The sequence below is a fragment of the Pristiophorus japonicus genome, chromosome 10 (genome assembly GCF_044704955.1).
Source record: "Pristiophorus japonicus isolate sPriJap1 chromosome 10, sPriJap1.hap1, whole genome shotgun sequence".
NCBI lineage: Eukaryota > Metazoa > Chordata > Chondrichthyes > Pristiophoridae > Pristiophorus > Pristiophorus japonicus.
Window position 1 is genome coordinate 212,787,641 of NC_091986.1, and position 13,478 is coordinate 212,801,118.

Consider the following 13,478-nt stretch of genomic DNA (forward strand, 5'->3'; position numbering starts at 1 on the left):
TCTCCCTCCTTTTGTAAATAGCGGGGTTACATTAGCTACCTTCCAATGTGCCCCTTGTTACAGATTCATCAACCAATGGGAACAATCTTTCATTATCTGCCCTGTCAAAACTTTTCATAGTTTTGAAAATCATATCACCTTGCCTCCAAGTCAGAAGGTCATGGGTTCAAGTCCCACTCCAGAGACTTGAGCACAAAAATCCACAAGAATCTATGGAATTTTGGAAGATGACAACCAATGCATCCACTATCTCTATAGCCACCTCTTTCGAAGCCCGAGTGGCCATCAGGTCCAGGGGATTTACTGGCTTTCAGTCCCATTAATTTCTCCATCTGGAATGCGCTGCCTGAAAGGGTGGTGGAAGCAGATATATACTTGAACAGGAAAAAATTTGCAGGGCTATGGGGAAAGAGCAGGGGAGAAGTGGGACTAATTGGAGAGATCTTTCAAAGAGCCAGCACAGGCAAGATGGGCCGAATGGCCTCAACTTGTGCTGTATTGTTCCAGCATTCTATGTGTATATTTGCTTGTGTATATGTATTATTGCGTGAGTGACTCTGCGTTTATATGGTAGAAATTACAGCACCGAAGGAGGCCATTAAAGTCCATTTTCCTGTCTTTTCCACATATCCTTTTCTTTCCTTCTTTTTTGACTACTTACCCAATTTCCTATTAAATTATGTTGTGGCTTCAGCCTCAATAGTCACGTGTGGTAAGGAACTCCAAGCAACTTCAGCGCAAACTGTGTGAAACAGCTTTTACCAACTCTGCGCCCCCTTCATTTTCCCAGTCTTAACCTTAATCTGTGCCCCTTGTTACAGATCCATCAACCAATGGGAACAATCTTTCAATTATCTGCCCTCTCAAAACCTTTCATAGTTTTGAAAATCATATCACATTGCCTCTGAGTCAGAAGGTTATGGATTCTTGAGCACAAAATCCAGAGACTTGAGCACAAAAATCCAGGCTGTCGCTACCAGTACAGTGCTGAGGGAGTGCTGCACTGTCAGAGCTGCCATCTTTTGGATTGGTCGTTAAACCGAGGCCCCGTCTGCTCTCTCAGGTGGACGTCAAAGATCCCTTGGCACTATTTTGCAGAAGAGCAGGGGAGTTCTGCCCGGTGCCATGGGTCAATATTTATCCCTCAATCACTAAAAAACAGATTATCTGGTCATTATCACATTGCTGTTTGTGGGAGCTTGCTGTGCGCAAATTGGCTGCCGTGTTTCCTACATTACAACAGTGATTACATCTTCAAAAAAAGTACTCCATTGGCTGAAAAGCATTTTAGGGCGCTCTGAGATGGCGACCTGGAGAATTCCCAATGTAACGTTACGTCACTGTGGGAGCAACACCATAACAAGGCCTGCAACGGTTCAAAGAGAAGACGCACGGACACCTTCTCAGGGCAGCTAGGGATGCACAATGAGGGGCAGAAATTGGGTTGGAGGCTTCTCAGGACGCGAAAGGTGGCGGGCCGGTAAATTTTGCGCCGGAAAATGGTTTGCGACGGCAAACAAAAGATTCAGCTGCTGCACCCTGAGTGTGGAGCGGGGTGCTAAAGGAGGCGTTGCACACTTCTCTGAGGGTGCGAGGCCAGGTGAGCGACTGGAAATCCTGAGCTAAAGAGCCGGCCTCGGAGTCCTCCTAAGGGAGGCCTCCCTGCTACAAAAAAAAATCGGCCCTCAAAAACGATTCCCGATAAAGAACTCCCCCAAATAAAGGGAATCTCAAAAGAAATTCAAATAAACATCGATTTCACTTAACTTTTTCAATCATTCCCTCCCGTAGCGCCCCGGGACAGCTCTGTCCGCCGGCATTCTTCGGCGGGGTCACTAGGGGGCGCTATGGGTGCCACTCCAACCAAATATCGCATCGTGTGATGCTCCCGGGCGGTACTGCTCACCGCCACACGCACCGGCACGGTGACTGTGCCGAGCGGCACGAATGCCGGCACTGGCGGCACCGAGCCCCTTCAGCGCCCCTGTTCCCACCCTTTCCAGGGGCGTCTCACCCACCGAATTTCTCTCGGCCTTGCCAGTGTGAGGCCCACCCTGAGAACAATTTATTTTTTCCAGTGAGTGTTACGCATTATACAACCCTCAGACACTGGGCAGGTTGCTAAAGAGTCACTTCACAGACGCTGCAATTTCCTGATCTTTTTCCGGCAACGTCGGAGAGGTCCCGGAGGAGCCTCCACCAACCCGTCGGTGGGCCAATTTGCCCGCGTCCATTTATAGAATGAATTCCCGGCTGTTGTCCCCGTGTCCAGCTGCAGAAATCTGCTTCGACATTGTTTGCAAGATTTTTAATTGCTTCTCATGAGGATGCTCTAACTTAACAAAGTTGCGTGGGAATGTGAAGTGAAACAGTACCTCCAATGGAGACACGTCAACCGCCCGGGAGAGCTCGGAGAAACAACACAAATTATTCCCGCAAACATTAACTATCCCTTTAACTCTTTGAGGCTGCAGGACTTCAAATAAATTACAATGACAATTCATCTGTTTTACCCTTCTCCGTCTACCCACACCTGCAAGCACTGATTCACATTTTTTTTAAATTCGTTCTTGGTATGTGGGCTTCACTGGCAAGGCCGGCATTTATTGCCCATCCCTAATTGCCCCTTGAGAAGGTGGTGGTGAGCTGCCTTCTTGAACCGCTGCAGTCCGTGTGGTGAAGGTGCTCCCACAGTGCTGTTAGGGAGGGAGTTCCAGGATTTTGACCCAGCTACTATAAAGGAATGGCCGATATACTTCCAAGTCCGGGGTCCCAGAACATCGATGCTCGATGATTTTAACTGAAAGAGGTAGGGGCTCTGGTTCAAAGATTTGATTTGGGAGTTACAATTGCAACACAATCCCATTAGATCTCAGACAGCAAATGCGTTGTCTGGACCCCACAAAATCTCAGATAAAATGATTGCATGTTGAAAGAACACAAGAACATAAGAAGTAGGCCATACAGCCCCTCGAGCCTGCTCCATCGTTCAATAAGGTCATGGCTGATCTTCGACCTCAACTCCACTTTCCTGCCTGATCTCCATATCCCTCGATTCCCCATGAGTCCAAAAATCTATCTATCCCAACCTTGAATATATTCAACGATTCAACGTCCACAGCCCTCTGGGTTTTTTTTATTTGTTCATGGGATGTAGGCGTATTGCCCATCCTTAATTGCCCCTTGAGAAGGTGGTGGTGAGCCGCCTTCTTGAACCGCTACAGTCCGTGTGGTGAAGGTGCTCCCACAGTGCTGTTAATCAGAGACTGAACTCCAAGTTCGAGTCAACATCTTCACTGAGGCGTACGAAAGCATGGGCCTTACACTAAACATCAGTAAGACAAAGGTCCTCCACCAGCCTGACCCCACCATACAGCATTGCAACCCCAGTCATCAAGATCCACGGCACGGCCCTGGACAACGTGGACCACTTTCCATGCCTCGGGAACCTATTATCAGCAAGGGTAGATATCGATGACTCCAGGGCACCAGCGCAGCCTTCGGCCGCCTGAGGAAGAGAGAGTTCGAGGATCAGGCCCTCAAATTTGGCACCAAGCTCATGGTTTACAGGGCCCTCCTGTATGGATCAGAGACGTGGACCATATACAGCAGACTACCAACGATGTCTCCGCAAGATCCTGCAAATCCCCTGGGAGGACAGACGCGCCAACGTTAGCTTCCTTGATCAGCCGACCATCCCCAGCGTCAAAGCACTGACCACACTCGATCAGCTCCATTGGCGGGCCACATTGTTCGCATGCCTGACACAAGACTCCCAAAGCAAGCGCTCTACTCGGAACTCCCACACGGCGAGTGAGCCCCAGGTGGACAGAGGAAACGTTTCAATGACACCCTCAAAGCCTCCCTGATAAAGTGCAACATCCCCACCGACACCTGGGAGTCCCAGGCCAAAGATCGCCCTAAGTGGAAGAAGAGCATCCAGGAGGGCGCTGAGCACCTCGAGTCTCGTCGCCGAGAGCATGCAGAAAACAAGCGCAGGCAGCGGAAGGAGCGTGCGGCAAACCAGACGCCCCACCCACCCTTTCCTCCAACCACTGTCTGTCCCACCTGTGACAGAGACTGTAATTCCTGTATTGGACTGTTCAGTCACCTGAGAACTCACTTTCAGAGTGGAAGCAAGTCTTCCTCGATTTCGAGGGACTGCCTATGATGATGATGATGATGATGATGATGATGATGATGATGATGTTAGGGAGGGAGTTCCAGGATTTTGACCCAGCGACGATGAAGGAACGGCCGATATATTTCCAAGTCAGGATGGTGTGTGACTCGGAGGGGAACGTGGAGGTGGTGGTGTTCCCATGCACTTGTTGCCCTTGTCCTTCTAGGTGGTAGAGGTCGTGGGTGTGGGAGGTGCTGCCGAAGAAGCCTTGGCGAGTTGCTGCTGTGCATCTTGTAGCTGGTACACACTGCAGCCAGGGGGCGCCGATGGTGGAGGGAGTGAATGTCGAAGGTGGTGGATGGGGTGTCAATCAAGCGGGCTGCTTTGTCCTGGACGATGTCGAGCTTCTTGGGTGTTGTTGGGCCAGCTACCCTCTGATACCTCATCCAATGCATAGTTATTCATAGCCGAGTCTGGACTGCAAGTGTCAGCAGGCTGACATAGCCCTGGACCAATCCGAAACTAATCCCACTGCCCCGCACCACCCAATCTGCAATCCTATTCTCATCCGATATCCACGCATACACGGATTTTCCAACAGGACAGCAAGCGGGAGTGGGAAACGCTGCTGATTTTTATACTTCCATGGTTTAGTGCTACACTGGGGTTTGCGTTTACCCACATTGCAACAGTGACTACACTCCAAAAGTACTCCGTTGGCTGTGAAGCACTTTGAGATGTCTGGTGGTCATGAAAAGCACTATATAAATGCACGTCTTTCTTTCTTTCTCGGGGAAAAGATGGATCTGGAAATGAAGATTACAGTGAAAGAAATGGAGGGATTGAAAATGAAGATCAGAGCGTGGGAAAAAAATCGAGTTGGGTGAAAATGCAGATCTTAGTGAGAGATATCACATTTCCTCTGACGAGAGGAGTCCAGAGAAAGGAGGAACCACCTTAAAATTAGAGCTAGGCCGTTCAGGAGCGATGTCAGGAAGCACTTCTTCACACAAAGGGTATTGGAAATTTGGAATTCTCTCCCCCAAAAAGCTCTTGAGGCTGGGGGGGGTCATTTGAAAATATTAAAACTGATGTTGATAGATTTTTGTGAAGCAAAGGTATTAAGGGTTACGGAAACAAGGTGGGTAGATGGAGTTAAGCTACAGATCAGCCATGATCTAGTGCAATGGAGGAACAGGCTTGAGGGACTGAATGGCCTTCTCTTGCTCCTATCTAAGATAAGTAGAGGGAACTGGAAATGCTCTCGCCTCTGAGTCAGAAGGTTGTGAGTTCAGGTCCCACCCAAGGGACTTGAGCACTAAAATCTAGGCTGACACTCCCAGTGCAGTGCTGCAGTATCAGAGGTGCCATCTTTCGGATGAGACGTTAAACCGAGGCCACGTCTGCTCTCTCAATTGGACGTAAAATATCCCATGGCACTATTTTGAACAAGAGCAGGTGTCCTGGCCAATACTTATCCCTCAATCCACAAACAGAAAAAAACACAGGTTATCTGGTCATTATCACATCGCTGTGGGAGCTTGCTGTGCGCAAAATGGCTGCCGCGTTTCCCACATTACAACAGTGACTACACTCCAAAAGTACTTCATTGGCTGTAAAGCGTTTTGAAACGTCCGGAGGTCGTGAAAGGCTCTATATAAGAACATAAGAAATAGGAGCAGGAATCGGCCATTTGGCCCCTCGAGCCTGCTCCGCCATTCAATAAGATCATGGCTGATCTGATCATGGACTCAGCTCCACTTCCCTGCCCACGCCCCATAACACTTCACTCGCTTAACGTTCAAAAATCTGTCCATTTCCACCTTAAACACAGCGATTAAGACACAATAAAGCTAAAAATCAAGAAAGATCAAAGTGTTCTTGCAGTTTATGGAGAAAGAGTCAGACTGAACAGTGTGAGCTCAAAGTAAAGTGTGACCTTAGTCTTTTATTGCAGGTTTCCAGAGTGCCTCTCCAACCTGTGAAGCCTCCTTAAATACCTGTGCTCCCAAAGGATTATGAGATCCTTTGGGACTCCGGGGAATGAGCCTTGTGGTGGCTGCACAGAGTAAATACAAGTCCAGATACGTACAACATTCCCCCCCAAAGTCAATAGTGTAACTATTTACAATGTGAGTCGATCTGGGGCCCTTCTTGCCCTGGTTGATCGTCTCGGTGTGAAAGCTGGTGTTGTTGAATCATTTGTTGGACCCTCGCTGGGCTGCTGTGCAGCTGGCCTTGCTGGGCTGCCTGGTGTGTTGGGCCCTGCAGGGCTGCTGTGAATGATGGGTTCTGCTTCGTGGTCAACCGTGGTGTCGGTTGCCACTGGTGTGTGTTTTGGGGGATCAAAAAAAGATAGGGTCCAAGGAGGGATGCTCAGGGTAGTCCGTGAATCTGAGTTTGATTTGGTCCAAGTGTTTCCTGTGAATGAGTCCATTTGAAATTTTGACCCGAAACTCCCTGCTCCTCTCTTTGGCCACGACAATGCCGGGAAGCCACTTGGGACCTTGTCCATAATTCAATACAAATACAGGATCATTGACTTCATTCTCGCGTGACACATTTGCGATATCATGGTATGCACTTTGCTAAAGCCACCTGTTCATGTAGATCAGGGTGAACTAACGAGAGCCTTGTCTTAAGTGCTCTTTTCATGAGCAGTTCAGCAGGTGGGATCCCAGTGAGTGAGTGTGGTCTCGTGTGGTAGATAAGCAGGACTCGGGATAGGCGAGTCTGCAATGAGCCTTCAGTTACGCTCTTCAAGCCCTCCTTAATGGTTTGCACTGCTCTCTCTGCTTGACCATTGGACGCTGGTTTAAACGGGGCAGATGTGACATGTTTGATCCCGTTACGGGTCATAAATTCTTTGAACTCAGCACTGGTAAAACATGGCCCGTTGTCACTCACCAGGACATCGGGTAAGCCATGTGGTGGCAAAGATGGCCCGCAGGCTTTCAGTGATGGCAGCAGACGTGCTAGCCGACATTATCTCACATTCAATCCACTTGGAGTACGCATCTACAACCACAAGGAACATTTTACCCAAGAGCGGGCCTGCATAGTCGACGTGTACCCTAGGCCACAGTTTGGAGGGCCAAGACCATAAACTTAGCGGCACCTCCCTGGGTACATTGCTTAACTGCGAGCATGTATTACATCTGTGAATGCAGGACTCTAAGTCCGCATCGATGCCGGGCCACCACACATGGGATCTGGCTATCGCTTTCATCATTACGATGCCTGGGTGGGTGCTGTGGAGGTCATTGATGAAGATGTCTCTGCCCTTCTTGCGGACCACTACTCGATTGCCCCACAGAAGGCAGTCTGCCCGTATAGACATTTCATCTTTGCGCCGCTGGAACGGCTTTATCTCTTCCTGCATTTCCACTGGGACACTGGACCAGCTTTTGACTAGAGATAATACAGGGTCCTGGCTTGTCCCGGTTTTGATCTACCGGGCAGTGACGGGTGATTGCTCACTTTCAAATGCTTCCATAACCATGGCTAGATCTGCGGGCTGCGCCATTTCCACTCACGTGGTGGGCAATGGCAGCCTACTGAGAGTATCGGTGCAGTTTTCTGTGCCTGGCCTGTGGCGGATGGTGTAGTTGTATGCGGACAACGTGAGCGCCCATCTCTGGATGCGGGCCAATGCGTTGGTATTTATCCCTTTGCTCTCGGAAAACAGGGATATAAGTGGTTTATGATCAGTTTCCAATTCAAATTTTAGCCCAAACAGGGATTGATGCATTTTCTTTACCCCATAGACACATGCTAACGCTTCTTTTTCAATCATGCTGTAGGCTCTCTCAGCCTTAGACAGACGCCTGGATGCATAAGCAACCGGTTGCAGTTTCCCGAAATCATTAGCTTGTTGCAACTCCATATGATGACGCATCACATACTAGTACCAAATGTTTACATAGATCACATAACACAAGCAATTTGTTTGAGCATAACAATTTTCTCGCTTTTACAAAAGCATTTTCTTGGCTTTTGCCCCAAACCCATTCGCCCCATTTTCGTAGTAAGACATGTCGTGGTTCTAGCAGGGTGCTCAGACTCAGTAAGAAGTTACCAAAGTAATTCAAGAGTCCCAGGAACGACCACAGCTCCGTCACGTTCTGTGGCCTTGGTGCGTTCTCGATTGCCTCCATCTTCGCGTTGGTGGGCCTGATGCCGTCCATCGCAATCCTCCTTCCCAGAAACTCCACTTCAGGCGACAGGAAAACACACTTCAAGCGTTTTAACCCGAGCCCCACGCAGTTGAGCCGACTAAGAACCTCCTCTTGGTTCTGCAGATGCTCGACTGTGTTCCAACCTGTGACCAAGATGTCGTCCTGGAAGACCACGGTGTGCGGGACCGACTTCAGTAAACTTTCCATGTTTCTCTGGAATATCGCCACCGCTAATTGGATTCCAAACGGGCATCTGTTATAAACAAAAAGACCTTTGTGCGTGTTGATGCAGGTGAGGGCTTTCGATGATTCCTCCAGTTCCTGCATCATATAGGCTGAGGTCAGATCCAGCATCGTGAACATCTTTCCTCCTGCCAGCGCTGCAAAGAGATCGTCAGCTTTTGGTAGTGGGTATTGGTCCTGCAGGGAGAAACGATTGATAGTTACTTTGTAATCGCCACAGATTCTGATGGTGCCGTCTCCCTTGAGGACTGGGACAATAGGACTGGCACACTCGCTGAACTCGATCGGTGAGATGATGCCCTCTCTTTGTAGCCGGTCGAGCTCGATTTCTACCCTTTCTCTCATCATGTACGGTACTGCTCTCACCTTGTGATGGATGGGTCGTGCCCCCGGAATTAGGTGGATCTGCACTTTTGCTCCTTGGAATTTCCCAATGCCTGATTCGAACAGCAAAGGAAATTTGTTTAAGACCTGTGCACACAAAGAGTCGTCAGCAGGCGATAGCACTCGGATGCCATCCCAGTTCCGATATATCTTTCCCAGCCAGCTCCTGTCGAGCAGCGTGGGACCATCGCCCGGTACCACCCAAAGTGGTAGCTTGTGCACCGCTCCATCGTAGGAGACCTTTACGGTAGCACTGCCGATTACAGGAATCAGTTCTTTCGTGTAAGTTCTTAGTTTCGTGCAAATTGAAGTTAAGATTGGCCTTGAGGCCTTGTTGTACCACAACCTTTCGAAAGCCTTTTTGCCCATGATGGACTGGCTCGCGCCCGTGTCCAGCTCTATTGACACCGGGAGTCCATTTAGTTCAATATTCAGCATTATCGGGGGACAATTCGTGGTGAATGTGTGCACCCCATGTACCTCTGCCTCCTCTATCAGAGGTTCTGTTTCATCATGATCCTCCGTGGATCTGTCCTCCTCTGCAACGTGGTGGTTTGCAGGTTTAGCAGGCCTAACAGCTCGACTGCACACTCGTTGGAGGTGTCCCATTGTTCCACAGCCCTTGCAAATGTATCCTTTGAATCGGCATGAATGGAAATGATGATCACACCCGCAGCGTCAACAAGGTGTTAATGGCCTTGCATTCATCACCCTTGATGGTGGATTCTGAGACATCTGCGGACGTGTGACCTGTCCTGTCTGTTACGATTCGAAAACAACATCACTTTGTTCACAGTACTTGTAGCAGCACTTCTGTGCTGAGAGATTTGCTTAGTATTGTCACTGGTGGCAATGAATGCCTGGACTATCGCTATGGCCTTACTCAAGGTTGGGGTCTCTACAGTCAAAGGTTTGCGAAGTATGGTTTCATGGCCAATGCCAAGTACGAAAAAGTCTCTGAGCATGTGCTCCAAATGTCCTTCAAATACGCAATGTCCTGCAAAGCATCTTAGCTCGGCAAAATAACTCGCCACTTCCTGGCCTTCAGACCTTTTGTAGGTGTAGAACCGGCACCTCATCAGCAGAAGACTTTCCTTCGGGTTCAAATGCTCTCAGGTCAGTATACACAAATCGTCGTACGATTTCTCCATAGGCTTCGCTGGAGTGAGCAGATTCTTCATGAGGCCATACGTTGGTGACCCACAGACGGTGAGGAGGATCATTCTACGTTTGGCAGCGCTCTCGTCCCCATCCAGCTCGTTGGCCACGAAGTATTGGTCGAGTCGCTCCACAAAAGTTTCACAATCATCTCCCTCCGAGAATTTCTCCAGGATGCCCACTGTTCTCTACATCTTTGGATTCGCTATCTGTATCTTGTCGCCAGTTGTAGTGTATGGAGAAAGAGTCAGACTGAACACTGTGAGCTCAAAGTAAAGTGTGACCTTCGTCTTTTATTGCAGGTTTCCAGAGTGCCTCTCCAACCTGTGAAGCAGTCTTAAATACCTGTGCTCCCAAGGGATTATGAGATCCCTTCGGACTCCGGGGAATGAGCCCTCTGGTGGCTGTGCAGAGTATATACAAGTCCAGATACATAACAGTTCTTACTTCAGAAAAAATACTAAAGGCCTATTTATTTTGAGTTTTTCAATTAAAGGAGAACCACCCGGTTTGTACAGTGGTACAAGCTAGAACTCGAGATATTGGTGATAGGCTGTAACTGAGAGTATTGGTCAGCGTCAAGATATCACCAGGGTGTGTGGTGTACTTTCTGAGATCTTAAAATAATGAAAAATATAGATAAGGATGAAGTTTTGAACAAATACAAAACCTACAAGCCTCGATCATAGTTAGAGATTAGAACAAATTTTTCTTTCTCACAGCATGTAGAGCAGAATCCCCGAGAATGTGGTCAGTTCAGGGTCAACTGACATCTTTAAAAAGGGAAGGGCTGGCTATCGATTGGCTAGGCCAGGATTGTTTCCTTTGGAACAGAGGACGCTGAGGGGAGATTTATTTGTGGTATTCAAAATTATGAGCGGCCTAGATAGAGTGGATAGGAAGGACCTATTCCCCTTGGCAGAGAGGTCAATAAACAGGGGACATAAATTTAAAGAAATTGGTAGAGAGGATTAGAGGGGAACTTTTTTTCATGCAGAGGGGGTTGGGGGTCTGGAACTCACTGTCTGAAGCTGGTAGAGGCAGGAAGACTTACCACATTTAAAAAGTACTTGGATGTGCACTTGAAGTGTCGTAACCTGCAGGGCTACGGACCAAGAGCTGGAAAGTAGGATTAGGTAGGATAGTTTTTTCCGGCCGGCGCAGACACAATATGCCAAAATGGCCTCCTTCTGTCTTGTTAACTTCTATGCCGTGACCAGCTCCGTTGGGCGGGCCACATTGTCCGCAAGCCGGACACAAGACTGCCAAAGCAAGCGCTCTACTCGGAACTCCTACACGGCAAGCAAGCCCCTGGTGGGCAGAGGAAACGTTTCAAGGACATCCTCAAAGCCTCCTTGATAAAGTGCAACATCCCCACCGACACCTGGAGTCCCTGGCCAAAGACCGCCCTAAGTGGAGGGAGAGCATCCGGGAGGGAGCTGAGCACCTCGAGTCTCGTCGCCGAGAGCATGCAGAAACCAAGTGCAGGCAGCGGAAGGAGCGTGCGGCAAACCAGACTCCCCACCCACCCTTTCATAAGAACATAAGAACATAAGAATTAGGAACAGGAGTAGGCCATCTAGCCCCTCGAGCCTGCTCCGCCATTCAATAAGATCATGGCTGATCTGGCCGTGGACTCAGCTCCACTTACCCGCCCTCGCCCCGTAACCCATAATTCCCTATTGCTTAAAAATCTATCTATCTTTGACTTGAAAACATTCAATGAGCTAGCCTCAACTGCTTCCTTGGACAGAGAATTCCACAGATTCACAACCCTCTGGGAGAAGAAATTCCTTCTCAACTTGGTTTTAAATTGGCTCCTCCATATTTTGAGGCTGTGCCCCCTAGTTCCAGTCTCCCCGACCAATGGAAACAACCTCTCTGCCTCTATCTTGTCTATCCCTTTCATGATTTTAAATGTTTCTATAAGATCACCCCTCATCCTTCTGAACTCCAACGAGTAAAGACCCAGCCTACTCAATCTATCATCATAAGGTAACCCCCTCATTTCTGGAATCAGCCTAGTGAATCGTCTCTGTACCCCCTCCAAAGCTAGTATATCCTTCCTTAAGTAAGGTGACCAAAACTGCACGCAGTACTCCAGGTGCGGCCTTACCAATACCCTATACAGTTGCAGCAAGACCTCCCTGCTTTTGTACTCCATCCCTCTCGCAATGAAGGCCAACATTCCATTCGCCTTCCTGATTACCTGCTGCACCTGCAAACTAACCTTTTGGATTCATGCACAAGGACCCCCAGGTCCCTCTGCACCGCAGCATGTTGTAATTTCTCCCCATTCAAATAATATTCCCTTTTCCCAAGGTGGATGACCTCACATTTTCCGACATTGTATTCCATCTGCCAAACCGTAGCCCATTCGCTTAACCTATCCAAATCTCCTTGCAGCCTCTCTGTGTCCTCTACACAACCCGCTTTCCCACTAATCTTAGTGTCATCTGCAAATTTTGTTGCACTACACTCTGTCCCCTCTTCCAGGTCATCTATGTATATTGTAAACAGTTGTGGTCCCAGCACCGATCCCTGTGGCACACCACTAACCACTGTCTGTCCCACCTGTGACAGAGACTGTAATTCCCATATTGGACTGTTAAGTCAACTAAGAGCTAATTTTTAGAGTGGAAGCAAGTCTTCCTCGATTTTGAGGGACTGCCTATGATGATGAAACTTCTATGATTCTATTGGAGGAAAGAAAATGGTCAACTGAACACGAACTGAAGTTACATTTGTTTCCCCCAGTAGTCCCACCTTGCCTTGGCAAGGCAGCTGTTGAAAGTTTACCCTCCCCCTTGCAACTCCATCATCTTAGGCAGTCCCTCGGAATCGAGGAAGACTTGCTTCCACTCTTAGAGTGAGTCCTTAGGTGGCTGAACAGTCCAATATGAGAGCCACAGTCCTTGCCACAGGTGGGACAGACAGTTGTTGAGGGTAAGGGTGGGTGGGACTGGTTTGCCGCTCACTCCTTCCGCTGCCTGCTCTCGGCGACGGGACTCGAGGAGCTCAGCGCCCTCCCGGATGCTCTTCCTCCACTTAGGGCGGTCTTTGGCCAGGGACTCCCAGGTGTCGGTGGGGATGTTGCACTTTATCAGGGAGGCTTTGAAGGTGTTCTTGTAACGTTTCCTCTGCCCACCCTTGGCTCGTTTGCCGTGAAGGAGTTCCGAGTGGAGTGCTTGCTTTGGGAGTCTCGTGTCTGGCATGCGGACAATGTGGCCTGCCCAGTGGAGCTGATCAAGTGTGGTCAGTGCTTCGATGCTGGGGATGTTGGCCTGATCGAGGATGTGGATGGCCTGGAACCAACTGACTGGGGTTTTATTGAGTCTTACGAACATCACGTGACTGGCTAATGGCACTCACAATGCGAACGAGTGAACATA